The following is a 13,627-nucleotide window of genomic DNA, read 5'->3' as shown; positions in this document are numbered from 1 at the left end:
GGGACTTAGCTTTCCGCGTTTGGTAAATCTTACCACTCCTTTCCAAGGAGAGACCTTTAATAATACTTTATCTCCTACTTGAAATTCCAAGGGTTTGCGTCGGTTATCAGCATAGCTTTTTTGTCGATCACGTGCTGCTTTCAGTCGTTCTTTGACTTGAATAATCTTGTCGGTTGTTTCTTGCACTATCTCAGGTCCAGATAGTTGCTTTTCCCCAATTTCTGCCCAACAGATTGGGGTTCGACACTTACATCCATAAAGTGCTTCGAAAGGTGCAGCATTGATACTTGTGTGATAACTGTTATTATAAGAAAATTCTATTAAAGGTAAGTGATCGTCCCAATTACCTCCAAAATCAATTACACAAGCTCTAAGCATGTCTTCCATTGTCTGAATTGTCCTTTCGCTTTGTCCATCTGTTTGAGGATGATAAGCCGTGCTTAGATTTAACTTGGTTCCCATGGCTTTTTGGAAACTTGACAAAAAAAGAGAGGTAAATCGGCTATCTCTGTCAGAAACAACTGATAGAGGAATTCCATGTAAACAAAGTATTTCATTTACATATAATTTAGCTAATTGTTCCATGCTAAAAGTTTCTTTCATTGGTAGGAAATAAGCTGACTTGGTTAGCCTATCTACAATCACCCAGATTGTATCATTACCTTTCTTTGTTTTGGGTAATTTAGTAACAAAATCCATTGTTATTAATTCCCATTTCCAAACAGGCATTTCTAACTGTTGCAATAAACCTGAAGGTTTCTGATGTTCAGCTTTGACTTGTGAACAGGTTAAACATTTAGAAACATAGGTTGCTATGTCCTTTTTCATTCCTATCCACCAAAAATTTTTCCTTACATCCTGGTACATTTTATCACCTCCTGGATGCGTTGTATACTTATATTTATGGGCTTCTTCTAATATACAATGACGTAGGTTTCCTAATTTAGGTACCCATATTCTTTTCTCATGGAATCTCCAAATTCCATCTATTCCTTTTTCTAACTCTTTTAGCATACCTTTTAATTTTTCAGTATCTTCCTTGATAGTATCTTCCTTGATTACTGATTCTTGTGCTTCTCTTATCTGATCATTTAAATCTACTTGTAGATTTAATTTAAAAGAACGTACCCTTTTTGGTTTTTCGTGATACTTTCGGCTTAAAGCATCAGCAACTACATTTGCTTTTCCTGCATGATACTGAATATCACAATCATAATCACTAAGTAGTTCCATCCAGCGTCTTTGTCTCATATTCAATTCCTTTTGCCCGAAGACATATATCAAGCTCTTATGATCAGTGAATATGGTAAACTTACTACCGTAAAGGTAATGTCTCCAAATCTTAAGGGCAAAAATTATGGCTCCTAATTCTTGATCATGGGTTGAATAATTCTCTTCATGATTCTTAAAGTGTCTAGATGCATGGGTGATGGTCATTTGTTTGAACCACGAAGCAAACAAATGACACACAAAGGCTGAATCAAAGTAAATAGGTCCTCATAATGTATCGCGAAGACATGCTCGCCTATAAGTGGACACTCATCCCAAGAGTTCCCAGGTAAGAGTGACTACTGCGGATTTGTACGAACACTCTAGCCTTAGACAGAAAACCCAGGGTACAGGCACCCACCCTTCCAATTTGCACGTGTTCACATTAATGAGACCCAAACTTTGACGGGATGTTGAAAATTTTGAAGGTTCAAAACCTTATAATAAATCATCCTAGAATAGATGATTAGTTTTCAAAGCAGATTCGAATTTTGTGTTTTTATTGTGGTTGTTGCCTAAAGATAGGCAACGGTATTGTTTTATGACTAAATGCAAGTAAACTCGCGTTAGGGTCCTAGGAAGGTTATAGTCTAGGTCAAAGCATTACTAATACCTAATTCCCTATAACCATCGGCTCTGATACCAACTTTTCTGTCACACCCCGACCACGTAAAACAACAAAACGTGGCGGAAACGTCGGGGAGTGTTGTAACAGAATCATTGTTTCACAACCATGGAATAAATAGTTTCGTTTTATTAAATCAAATGTATTACATTACATTGGAAATTGAAACAAAACATAAACCAATAGTCTTTCGTTGTTATTAAGTCACTAAGGCCTCGTCCATTCCTATGTGAGCATACACCAATATCATCATTAAATATCATCAACTATCGTACCTGAAACACATGTGAAAATACGTCAGCATAAAAATGCCGGCGAGTACATAGGTTTTATGTGAGTGTCAGATTCATGGCTCGTTTTACATGTTGCAATGCTTATTTAAAAACCTTATTTTGAAAAGTATAGCATTGCGACATAATTAACCAACTCAAATCAAGTTGATTATAATTTATAAAATCTCGTAGCCATGCTTCTTAACTCCAAAAACATTTGTTTAATTAAACCCAGATTGGAAATCATTTTTGAAATAAAAACTCGAATAGTATATATATTGTTAGAAAAACCTTGTAGTATAACTTTGTTTTTGATAACCTTGCCCAAGTGATCCAGATAACGCAACGATATATAATGTGTTAAAAGCACTTATATATAGGAAGTACCAGCGGCGTATCCACCATGCTTTTAGCACATTACACCCGCCCCGTTACCTAATCACTTCCCTAACCCAATGGTTCAAACAGATTTCAAACGGTTCATGTCAATCAACAGATATAAATGGTTCACATGGTTCAACAGTTACAAATGGTTCACATAATTCAATGGTTACAAACGGTTCACATAATCAAATGGTTACAACGATTCACATAGTCAAATAGTTACAACGGTTCAAAATGTAATTCAATGTGTCCATATGCTGGATGAGCATATGCAGCAAAATGTAATGTAAAACAATGTACTAAGTATGCACACAATGGACATACATAGTATAAAAACATAATGAAATCATGTACTAATAGTGTACTAATGAACATAGCAAGTATGTGATATAAACACATGAAAACATGAAAGTAACAAGTAGGCACATGTGTTTCACCCCAAAACGTTTGAAAACAGTAAAAGAGGTGTCTATGTACTCACTTGAGGGTTCTTAGAAGTCTTGAACAACAACCAAGCAAAGCTAGAGGGATCACAGAAATTAAACGGCACCTAATATAGATAACTACATTAATAACCGGACCTAACTCGGAAGATCGGATAGTATGAGGTTTCGTAAACCAAATGCGTATTGGAACTCATATGATATGTGTAAGGACTCTCAAAATTTCCTAAAAATACCCGTATTTATAAACCCGGACCCCTGAAACCCTAAACCATACTAAAAATCAAGAAAAACAAAATTCTGGGTCTCAGACGGGCCGCGTAAAAGACAAGCCTTGTCTTACGCGGGCCGCGTCAACTTAAGGTTGACCGGATAAGGATGCCGGGGCCACGTGTTAACCATCTGGGGACCTACTCATGACCAATAAAACCTATGCCTAGACTAGGCAGCCTCGCGGGCCGCGTAAAGCATATATGTGGGTTTACGCGGGCCGCGTAAAACCCAAATTTCAGCTATAAATAGCCTGTTGCATGCATAGTCCACTGGTGTCGAAAACTTTTCATAAAAACGAGTTCTTGCTACTGTAAAGTCGAAATTTCAATTAGTACCGAGGTGCTGCGACGATACCGGGTATTAACTCGATCGCTATTACGATTCAACGTCCGATCGATTGAAACTATCCAATGAATGTTTAAGTGCTGCTCAAATTGGGTTTATACATTGTCATTCGTCGTGATTTCGACAGGATGTTTGAGTACTGCTCGAACTCGGGCTATACTCTGTCATTCGTTGTAAATCCGCTGGATGTTTAAGTATCGCACTTTGTCAATCGTTGTGAGGGTTTAATCTCGTGAATTGTCGTAACTGCTGTATTAGTTACTAACCCAGTTTGTGTGCATTGTTATTTAAATTAGGATAAACAAGGCTAATCAGTAGGCTTATACATTGCTCGTTAAATCTGCAATGTGAGTCATTCTCTTTTTTATCAACTGTTTTACAAAACTCCAAATTATTTTCAAAGTTATAATTACAGGGATTAAGTCTATGTAATCACCAAGTTACAGCCGGTATGTGGGGTTTTGTATACATTACTTGATAATCTTCACCATTGGGACAGCCAAGGGGTGATATGACCATAGTCACAGACACCATTGGACAACGGGTGGGCCAATGGGTCGAGTGACAAATACTGTGGGTAGTTGGTTGATATCAGGAACATTGTAATCGCTCTTAACACTGTAAATTATAACAAAATGTGTCGTTTTCAGTAAACTGAATGATTCACTCAGTATTTCCCCGCTGAGAAAACCTTTTTCAAACATGTTTCAGGTGATCTGTTGTGATCCAAGAAAAGTGCCGTGAAGCACTACCAGCTTAGAGAAGTGGCTCAATATAAATGAATAAAAAGAAACATGTTTTTTAAAATAAAGATTTCTCAGTGAAATCACCCTATTGTAAATTACCGGATTGTATTTTTAATTTATATAAGAAATCAAACGGGCTTTTCAATTATTAAATCGATCCTGATAAATTCTTCCGCTGTCACTTTAAATTAATAAATACCACAGGATTCCTGTCCCGCGGCCCCTGACCGGGTCAAACCGGGCGCGTGGGCCGTGACAATATGGTTTAACAAAGCCTACATACTAAAATGAAACCTAACCTAAGTGCTTACGACCCGATATGACCCGTTTAGGTAGCTTACTGTCACGCCCTGCTTGAAAATCAGATTTTTCCACCGCGTTTCCAGAATATTCCGGGCTGTTCCAGACTCGTTAGGGGCTGCTGGAAGTCTCCGGAAAATGCCACAACATTCGGGACCAACAAAGCAACTTACAAGGCATCCGAACTCTCTAGAAAACGCTGGAAAATCAGCCCCATAAGATCCAGCTATGAAGGATCTAGATCACTCTTGAAACATCATGAAATCACCAAGATATTATCAAAGAAGACACTAGAAAATGCTGGTTATAAGGGCTGCCAAAGAAGACTCTAGATCAGCCATTAATCATCACAAAGCTGGATATTTGCATAGAAGTCTCTAGAATTCAGCAACTAGATATTATGTATGGAATTATCTAGATTAGGAACTATCTAGACATGAGGCACTAGTATAAATAGGCATAAGTGGCCTCATTTGTAAGCACCCAACTTGTTGTAATCTCTCCCACTTGTAATACTTGTTCAAGTAATATAAACATCATCTTTCTTGTAGTATTGCACTACAAAACCATTCTTGTGTTCACACGAACAAAGACTTCCGCTGCGAAAGATAAACAAACCCAACCACAAGGCTGAACTTAGAAGGATTCTAAGTGCCACACGAGAGTCAGAAAGTTACTCCGTGACAAGTGGTATCAGAGCAACGTTCGATCCATTGGAGATGGCTGAAATAGAAAAGATGCAACATACAACGGGTGCCGGAGAAGAAACGCGTGGACGTGAGGACACTCGAAAAGGTGGAAGGAAGACCCGAGAAATGTCCAAAGACTTGGTTGCAAGTCTGGATAAACGAATTGAAGACGTTGAAACATCGATGGCTGAATACAACAACAATGCTGATGCTCTAAGGGCAGAATTTGACACCTTCAAGGAACACGTCACTGATTCACTACAACAATTAGAACCTTTGAGTAGTGATATCGACGAGACGAAGGATGCCTTCAAAGCTGCTATTGCAATATTGAGAAATGAAATGAAAGAAATGTTTATGAACGAGTTGGGTCAACTCAAAACCAACATAGAGAAGGAACTTGCAAGCTACCACGATAGCTTCAAACAGTTGCAAATGGACTTCAATATCCTCAAGCAAGCTGTTGCAAACGGAACTGGTGGTACAAGCACCCTTGTTCCCACGAAAGTCAAAGTCCCACAACCAACTCCATTCACTGGAAAGCGAGAAGCGCGTGCGGTGGACGACTTCCTATGGGAAATTCAACAGTACTTTGAAGGCGTAGACATCGCGGATGATGCCAAGAAGATCAAAACCGCGCAACTTTACTTAAAAGACACGGCTGCATTATGGTGGAGACGAAAGCAAAAAGAAATTGAGCAAGGTACGTGCTTCGTCACTACTTGGGCTGATTTCACCAAAGAAATCAAAAGACAATTTTATCCGGAAAATGCTGAGTACGAAGCGAGAATTCGACTTCGTAATCTCAAACAACGAGGCACTATCAAAGATTACATAAGTGAATTTACAACACTTATGCTTGAAATTCCGGATATCTCGCCCAAAGACTCACTTGCATACTTTATCGATGGTTTACAATATTGGGCGAAAAACGAAGTCGAACGTCGTAACGTTCAAGACTTAACATCAGCCATCATTGCTGCCGAATCCTTACATGATCGTACTGAAACACGATCAAAGTCCACGCAAGTGGAAACCAACAATGCAAAAGGTGGGGGAACCAAACCCATCAACCAATTCCGGAAAGACGACACCAAGAAACCACTCCAACTAGCCAACGAACCCTATAAGGGCTGTTTGATATGCGATGGGCCACATAACCCACGTTTTTGCCCAAAGAAAAACAGCCTTAATGCAATGGAAAAGACTAATGATGAACCTGCTGAAACCGAGGAGGCTCAATTGGGGGCAATACAGTTACATGTCCTGAATACCTTAAACGCATTCGAAGGAAAACGCATAAGGATGGCGGAATGCGACACCAAAACATCGACGGACAATAAGTTGAGTGAAGCACCCAAAGGACTTCGGTTTGTGCAAATCGAAATAAACGGACAAGCCGGAAAGGCACTTGTGGATACCGGGGCAAGCCATAATTTCATCACCCCAGGGGAGGCTAAAAGACTTGGCATACCGATCACATTCCGTGAAGGATGGATCAAAGGAGCCAATGGAGATCCCGAGCCAATTAGAGGGTACTCATGGAAAGTAAAGTCAAAGATCGGGACATGGTCGGGGAAGATAGACTTCACCGTAGCACCGCTTGACACGTATGACATCATTCTCGGGATGGAGTTCTTCCGTCAGACCAGAGCCATGCCGGTACCATTCCTAAACGCAATGTATCTTGTCAAAGGAAAACAGGTACACTCCGCTACTCTGGAGGCGAGACAAATACGGCAAGGGAAAACTATATCCGCTCTTCAGCTCACGAGAAAACGACCAACGATGTCCAAAAATCGCAACGAGGACGTTGCGAATTTAGGTGGGGGAGGATGTCACGCCCTGCTTGAAAATCAGATTTTTCCACCGCGTTTCCAGAATATTCCTGGCTGTTCCAGACTCGTTAGGGGCTGCTGGAAGTCTCCGGAAAATGCCACAACATTCGGGACCAACAAAGCAACTTACAAGGCATCCGAACTCTCTAGAAAACGCTGGAAAATCAGCCCCATAAGATCCAGCTATGAAGGATCTAGATCACTCTTGAAACATCATGAAATCACCAAGATATTATCAAAGAAGACACTAGAAAATGCTGGTTATAAGGGCTGCCAAAGAAGACTCTAGATCAGCCATTAATCATCACAAAGCTGGATATTTGCATAGAAGTCTCTAGAATTCAGCAACTAGATATTATGTATGGAATTATCTAGATTAGGAACTATCTAGACATGAGGCACTAGTATAAATAGGCATAAGTGGCCTCATTTGTAAGCACCCAACTTGTTGTAATCTCTCCCACTTGTAATACTTGTTCAAGTAATATAAACATCATCTTTCTTGTAGTATTGCACTACAAAACCATTCTTGTGTTCACACGAACAAAGACTTCCGCTGCGAAAGATAAACAAACCCAACCACAAGGCTGAACTTAGAAGGATTCTAAGTGCCACACGAGAGTCAGAAAGTTACTCCGTGACATTACGCTACTTTAACGCGTCGTTCACGTAAAACGCGTTCGGAACGCCTAACTAGTCCTATGACAAGTAATATATGCCTTAAAATGTCTAATATTATTGTCTAATCAGTTTAGATGTCAAAATTTAGGTTACATATGCTTAAAATGAATTTATGCGTAAAAAGGGTATTTTGGTAATTTTCCTAAGGCATATAAACTACCTATCATACAACTACTTAAACGAAGTGACCATAAGGTATAACCTCAGAAGTTTATTCCCTATACAACTATGGTCACCTTGGTCGGATCCTAAAGATCGACCACACGGGTCTAGTTCGTAAGTCTAAGCGGGTGTTTAGTTCGCTTGACTTACGACTCTACATAAGCACTAAACCTAAAGTGACGAACTAAACATGTCGAAACATGTTTAACTAAGTTAGAAAATAGGTTTGGTATCAAAACAAACGGTTTTGATACCTAAAAGTAGTTTGGTTACAAAATACGAAAGAATACGCATTTTGGCCGAAACTACGACTCGTCACTACACCTAGATAACGTGGTAATCCGTAGGTATAGTCACTAGGGACTATAACCATCATGATTACGCTCACGTTATGAAGTTCATACAAACTTCGCATTGACTATAAACTGGTTAATGCAGAAAGTCAAACGCAGTTTGACTTTAACGATAAAAACGAATGAAAAGAACGAAAGAATACTTACAAAAGGTCCCCACAAGCTATGATCCGATTTACTCTTAGGTATGAAGCATAAACTTCAACTTAGAGAGCCAAAATTAGATCATTGTGGGTTTTGCAAGTGAAAGGAGGTGGGTATATATAGGAAATCTAGAACCATTAGGATCGTTCATCGTAAAACGAGCTTCGATCTCATCCGTACACATGTGCCCATGGTTTTGTGAAACCATGGGAGCCCATAGTTTCATTAAAACCATGTGCAAATGAAGGGAACAGCTGGAACAAGCTGGAATTTAGACTTTTCCTTTTGGTCCCTTCCTAAGATAACTATGGCAGAATGTCAATTTTGATCCCTGAACTTCAGAATCTTGCATTTCGACTCATTTTTGACACGTTTAAGCCCCGTTAACCTCATTTTAAGGCTCTAAAATGAAGTTAAAGTATAGGGAACTCAAAACATGTTCAAAAATATGTCGGATGTCGGTTCGTTTGGTCGTACGGTTGCGTTGTTCGGTTAGTTACGACGGAAGTCGTAACGAACGCAAAAATGATCCAAATCAAGCGACGAATGGATTTTCTTATGCCAAACACTAAAATAAAATATTTTAATGCTTACATAAATTTTTGGATGTCTGGATGTATTCAGAACGTAAGATATGCGCGAAAGTGCAAACTTATGCACTTTTTGACGCTTTTAGTCCCTGAATGAACATAAAGTTTATTTCTGCGCACAAAACACCTCAAAGCCTATTTCTAAGCTATGTAAAGGATATTTAGGGCATATTTAACTTATGATCAAGTTCCGGATTGTTCGTTACAGTTCAAATCGGCATACTTTCGCAGTTTGTCAATTTTAGTCCCTGTAAGCGAACAAACTTGATTTCGGCATACCAAACCATCCAAAACTTATTTCTAAGTTATGTAAAGGTTATTTAAGGTATGTTAAGCCTATGTCACTATTCCGAAGTGTTTGTTGCATTAAACTGGTTATATTTACGCATCAGATCGCGTATAACCTTCCAGAAAGCGATTTAAGGCCCGAAATCGAACAAGAATTGACAGGTGCAAACGATACACATGTTTACACAAATCCCAAGTATGAAACCCAATATTTCATTGATTTGGTTTTTGTTTGATGGTCACAGAGGCACAGGTGTCACAGTCTCCCCTACTTTAGGAAATTTCGTCCCGAAATTTATTCGTAGGAGTCTGTCTGTGACTTTGTGTCAAATAACCACCAGAGATATGCAAGGGATAATCCTGTCATTTCCTTAACAGACATTCTTCAGAAATGAAAATGAATGGACGGAGTCATTTTCCTCAACGTGTATTCTTCAGAAGCGGAAATGAAGGAATAAACAAACAGAGATTCATTTCCTCAACGGACAATCTTCAGAAACGAAAATGAACAGACGGAGTCATTTTCAACGGGTGATTCATCAGAAACGGAAATGAAAAGGATGAACAAACGGATATTCATTTCCTTAAGGGACAATCTTCTGAAACGAAAATGAATGGACGGAGTTATTTTCAACGGTTGCTTCCTCAGAAATGGAAATGAAGGAATAAACAAACGGATATTCATTTCCTCAATGGACAATCTTCAGAAACGAAAATGAACGGACGGAGTCATTTTCAACGGTTGCTTCCTCAGAAACGGAAATGAAGGAATAAACAAACGGATAGTCATTTCCTCAACGGACAATCTTCAGAAACGAAAATGAACGGACGGAGTCATTTTCAACGGTTGCTTCCTCAGAAACGGAAATGAAAGGATAAACAAACGGATATTCATTTCCTTAACGGACAATCTTCTGAAACGAAAATGAATGGACGGAGTCATTTTCAACGGTTGCTTCATCAGAAATGGAAATGAATAGGGTTAACTCTAGACACATGACAAAACTTGCTGTGGTTTCTGTGCACTAAATTCCATAATTATGTACGCGTCCATAATTACGTGATTCCTTGCATAGTCCGCACAGTGCGTTTCATAATGTGTTGGGGAATAAAATCAAACCTGTGATGAGTGTGACTAAACCACCATAGGGTCCTTTTAATTAGATCGATAAATGTTCTCTTTAATTAGACTACCTATGGAGTCCTTTCAGCTATATCATCACATGATATTCCTAACCAGATTTTTGGATCAATCTGTTTAACTAGACCACTCAAGGGGTCTAATTATGGAATAGTACTTTATAATCCAAGGGACTTAACTACAACGTAGAAGCCCATTAAGGATTTAAGGTAGTATCTTTGGGTATCCTACTATGCATTTCCTTATATGAAGATATGGAAGATTCTACGAGGATTTGGATAACAAAAATTTGGATCACACAAAAACATATATAAGCACATAATCACATAATTGTTTAACTTGACCTTTAACTTGTTATTGTCTTGTCATTGATTGCTATTAACTTGAGGTTGATTTGAACATGGGTATTCAAGGTATACCAGGAACCCAGTCGATGGGCTTCAACGTCCTCAAGCATCTATCTGAAAAGATAGGATGATTTTCCAAAAATTCGATTTTTGATTACAAGGAATCACCACATTCGAATTAAGTGTAAGACCCAGTTTATAATACTAGATTAATGACATAAGACTATGCATTTGATGCCAAAAATTTAGAGTTTACAAAAACTTTCAAGATTTTAAAACCATAACTAGTCATAACATTCACGTATTAATCCTACTAAACAATATTCAAGACAAAAACTACAAGTGTTTACATAGTCTTAAAACAAAAAGATCAAGTGCGGAAGCGTTGAATTGTGTGTTAGGTTCGACTTGATTGCTTGATCATCATCCTACTACTTGAAATACCTGGAAACTGAAAGTTTTAGACAACCATTAGTATTATGAGCCTTGAATTTTAACATGATCGTAACTAGGTTTGAAATCATGTTCGAGAAATCAAAATTTAAAAGAAAATTTAACATTTAAAACTGGGCTCTATCGTAACTTATGGTAGCACCGTAAGTTACGGTGGCCGCTGGAAAGTTATAGTCTGTCGTAAGGCAGTAGAAATGCACCGTAACAATATACCGGCTACTGACCGTAATTTACGGTAGCTGCTGTACATGCTTTCTTGTTTTTGCAGTTTTGCCGATTCATTTCCTGCATCAATGTATTTTACTTTCGAACAAGATTATTAATTGACTAAAGCTAATTACCCATACCCGGATTATACCAATGATAACGCTTGACTACCCTCACGAGGGATTGCCTACGGAATAGTCTACAAGCTTGTTTCCAAGGCTTCGAGTTTGCCCTTTTATGCTACTTGTCATGCTTACAATTTCTGAACCTTAACTCCCATATTAGGAGTTAAGTTTCTCAACTAGCTTAGCGTGTCCGCTACACGGCTTACGTTTGGTTTATAACCATTCATCAAGTAATGGTCGTTCACATTAAGTTTACTCTTAAACTTGTTTTGACCTGTTTAGATGCCGGAATTTAGGCACCAATCAAGGTATTTCAAGAATCCATTTTCTATCACTTGTTTTGACCCGTTTTTACTTGTTTAAGACGCAGAGTCACTTTCGTGACGTATTGGTCTATCTTGTTTACCATGTTTCAAAACGACGACATAAAACTAATAAATTATCTTAATGTAACGAAACGGTAATTTTGTACCTTTAGAGCACGCCTTTCCCACATGTATTCCCTCCGGCTTGTCCGCTTGACGATCCGGACTCTTTGCCTAGAAAATCCAATTTACAACTTGTTTAGAACTCTTTTCATGACAATTAACGCATTATTATGAACCATGATCAAATCTGCGTTGTCATCTTCTTTTAACATTTAAATCCTCACTTAGGCATTTCAACAAACACCTAGCGAGTTAGACTTTTCTATAAACCAAACCAAGTTCATAACTTCAATTTAGCACCTAATTTAGCTTCAATAAGATAATTCTACATATGTCTTTAACATCAATATTTCTGAAATTACTTACTAAATTCGGATTGTGCTAGAGCAAGGATCATAATCCTAGTATTTATCAAGCTTCTTCAAGCTCATTAATCCTTACTATGTAAATCACAATCCCTACAAATATGATGCAAGGTTTTCACAAGAAATCACCTAGGGTTTAACTCTAGACATCATATTACTCCAGTATTCATTCATGCATGACATATTTAGGTTCAATTTCAGTTTTTCACCATTAACCTAGAATTCATGGTGAATCAAAACTTCAAAATTTTACATACCTTATGATCCTTTCAACAAGGTGATCACTAATTTATGTTCGAGACTTGATTTAGGGCAGATTTGAGGCTTCAATTTTGTGAATTTTGCGTGAAGCTAGGGCTTGGAGAAAATCCGTGGTCGCCCCCTTCCTTCTTGATCGACCAGACACACCAAAATGGTGTGTTTGGTATGTTTTGTTACTATTTCAGCATTTAGCTTTCAATTTTTGAAAAGTTTAGTCCCTCTACTTATCATCTAGCACTAAGTTTTAGTGTTTTAACCTTAGTGTAAGTTATCTCAAGACTTGTAATTAACTAGGTTAGAATTCCTAGTTGATTAATTCTTGTTTATTTATACTTTATAATTTTAATATAAAGGTTTATATTTCCGGGGTGTTACAAGTCCACCCCCTTAAAAGGGTTTCGTCCACGAAACCGAATTACGTACCAAATAAAGTAGAGTAAAGCCGATGCATCTCCTCTTTGGATTCCCATGTGGTATCCGCACCCTTCTTGTGTTCCCATTTGACCTTTACTTGATTGACCTCTTTATTCCTTAATGTTTTTACCTTACGATCCAAAATCGCAATGGGCCTTACCACATAGTTTAATCTGTCATCCACCTCGATGTCATCGTAGTGGATATAAGTTGTCTCATCCGCTAGACATTTTCGAAGATGTGACACATGAAATGTGCTATGAATTCTGCTTAGTTTCGCCGGTAGTTCAAGGCGGTAAGTTACCTTTCCTACCCGTTCAATAATCGTAAACGGTCCGATAAATCTTGGGCTCAATTTCCATTTCTTTCTAAACCGGATAACTCCTTTCCATGGGGACACTTTGAGCATGACCTTGTCACCGACTTGAAATTCAATTGGCCGTCTCCGTTTATCCGCGTACGACTTTTCTCTGTCTTGGGCTGT

This window comes from Helianthus annuus, chromosome 12 (assembly GCF_002127325.2).
Source record: "Helianthus annuus cultivar XRQ/B chromosome 12, HanXRQr2.0-SUNRISE, whole genome shotgun sequence".
NCBI lineage: Eukaryota > Viridiplantae > Streptophyta > Magnoliopsida > Asterales > Asteraceae > Helianthus > Helianthus annuus.
The sequence above is the reverse complement of the archived record's forward strand: the minus strand, read 5'-3'. Positions refer to the sequence as shown.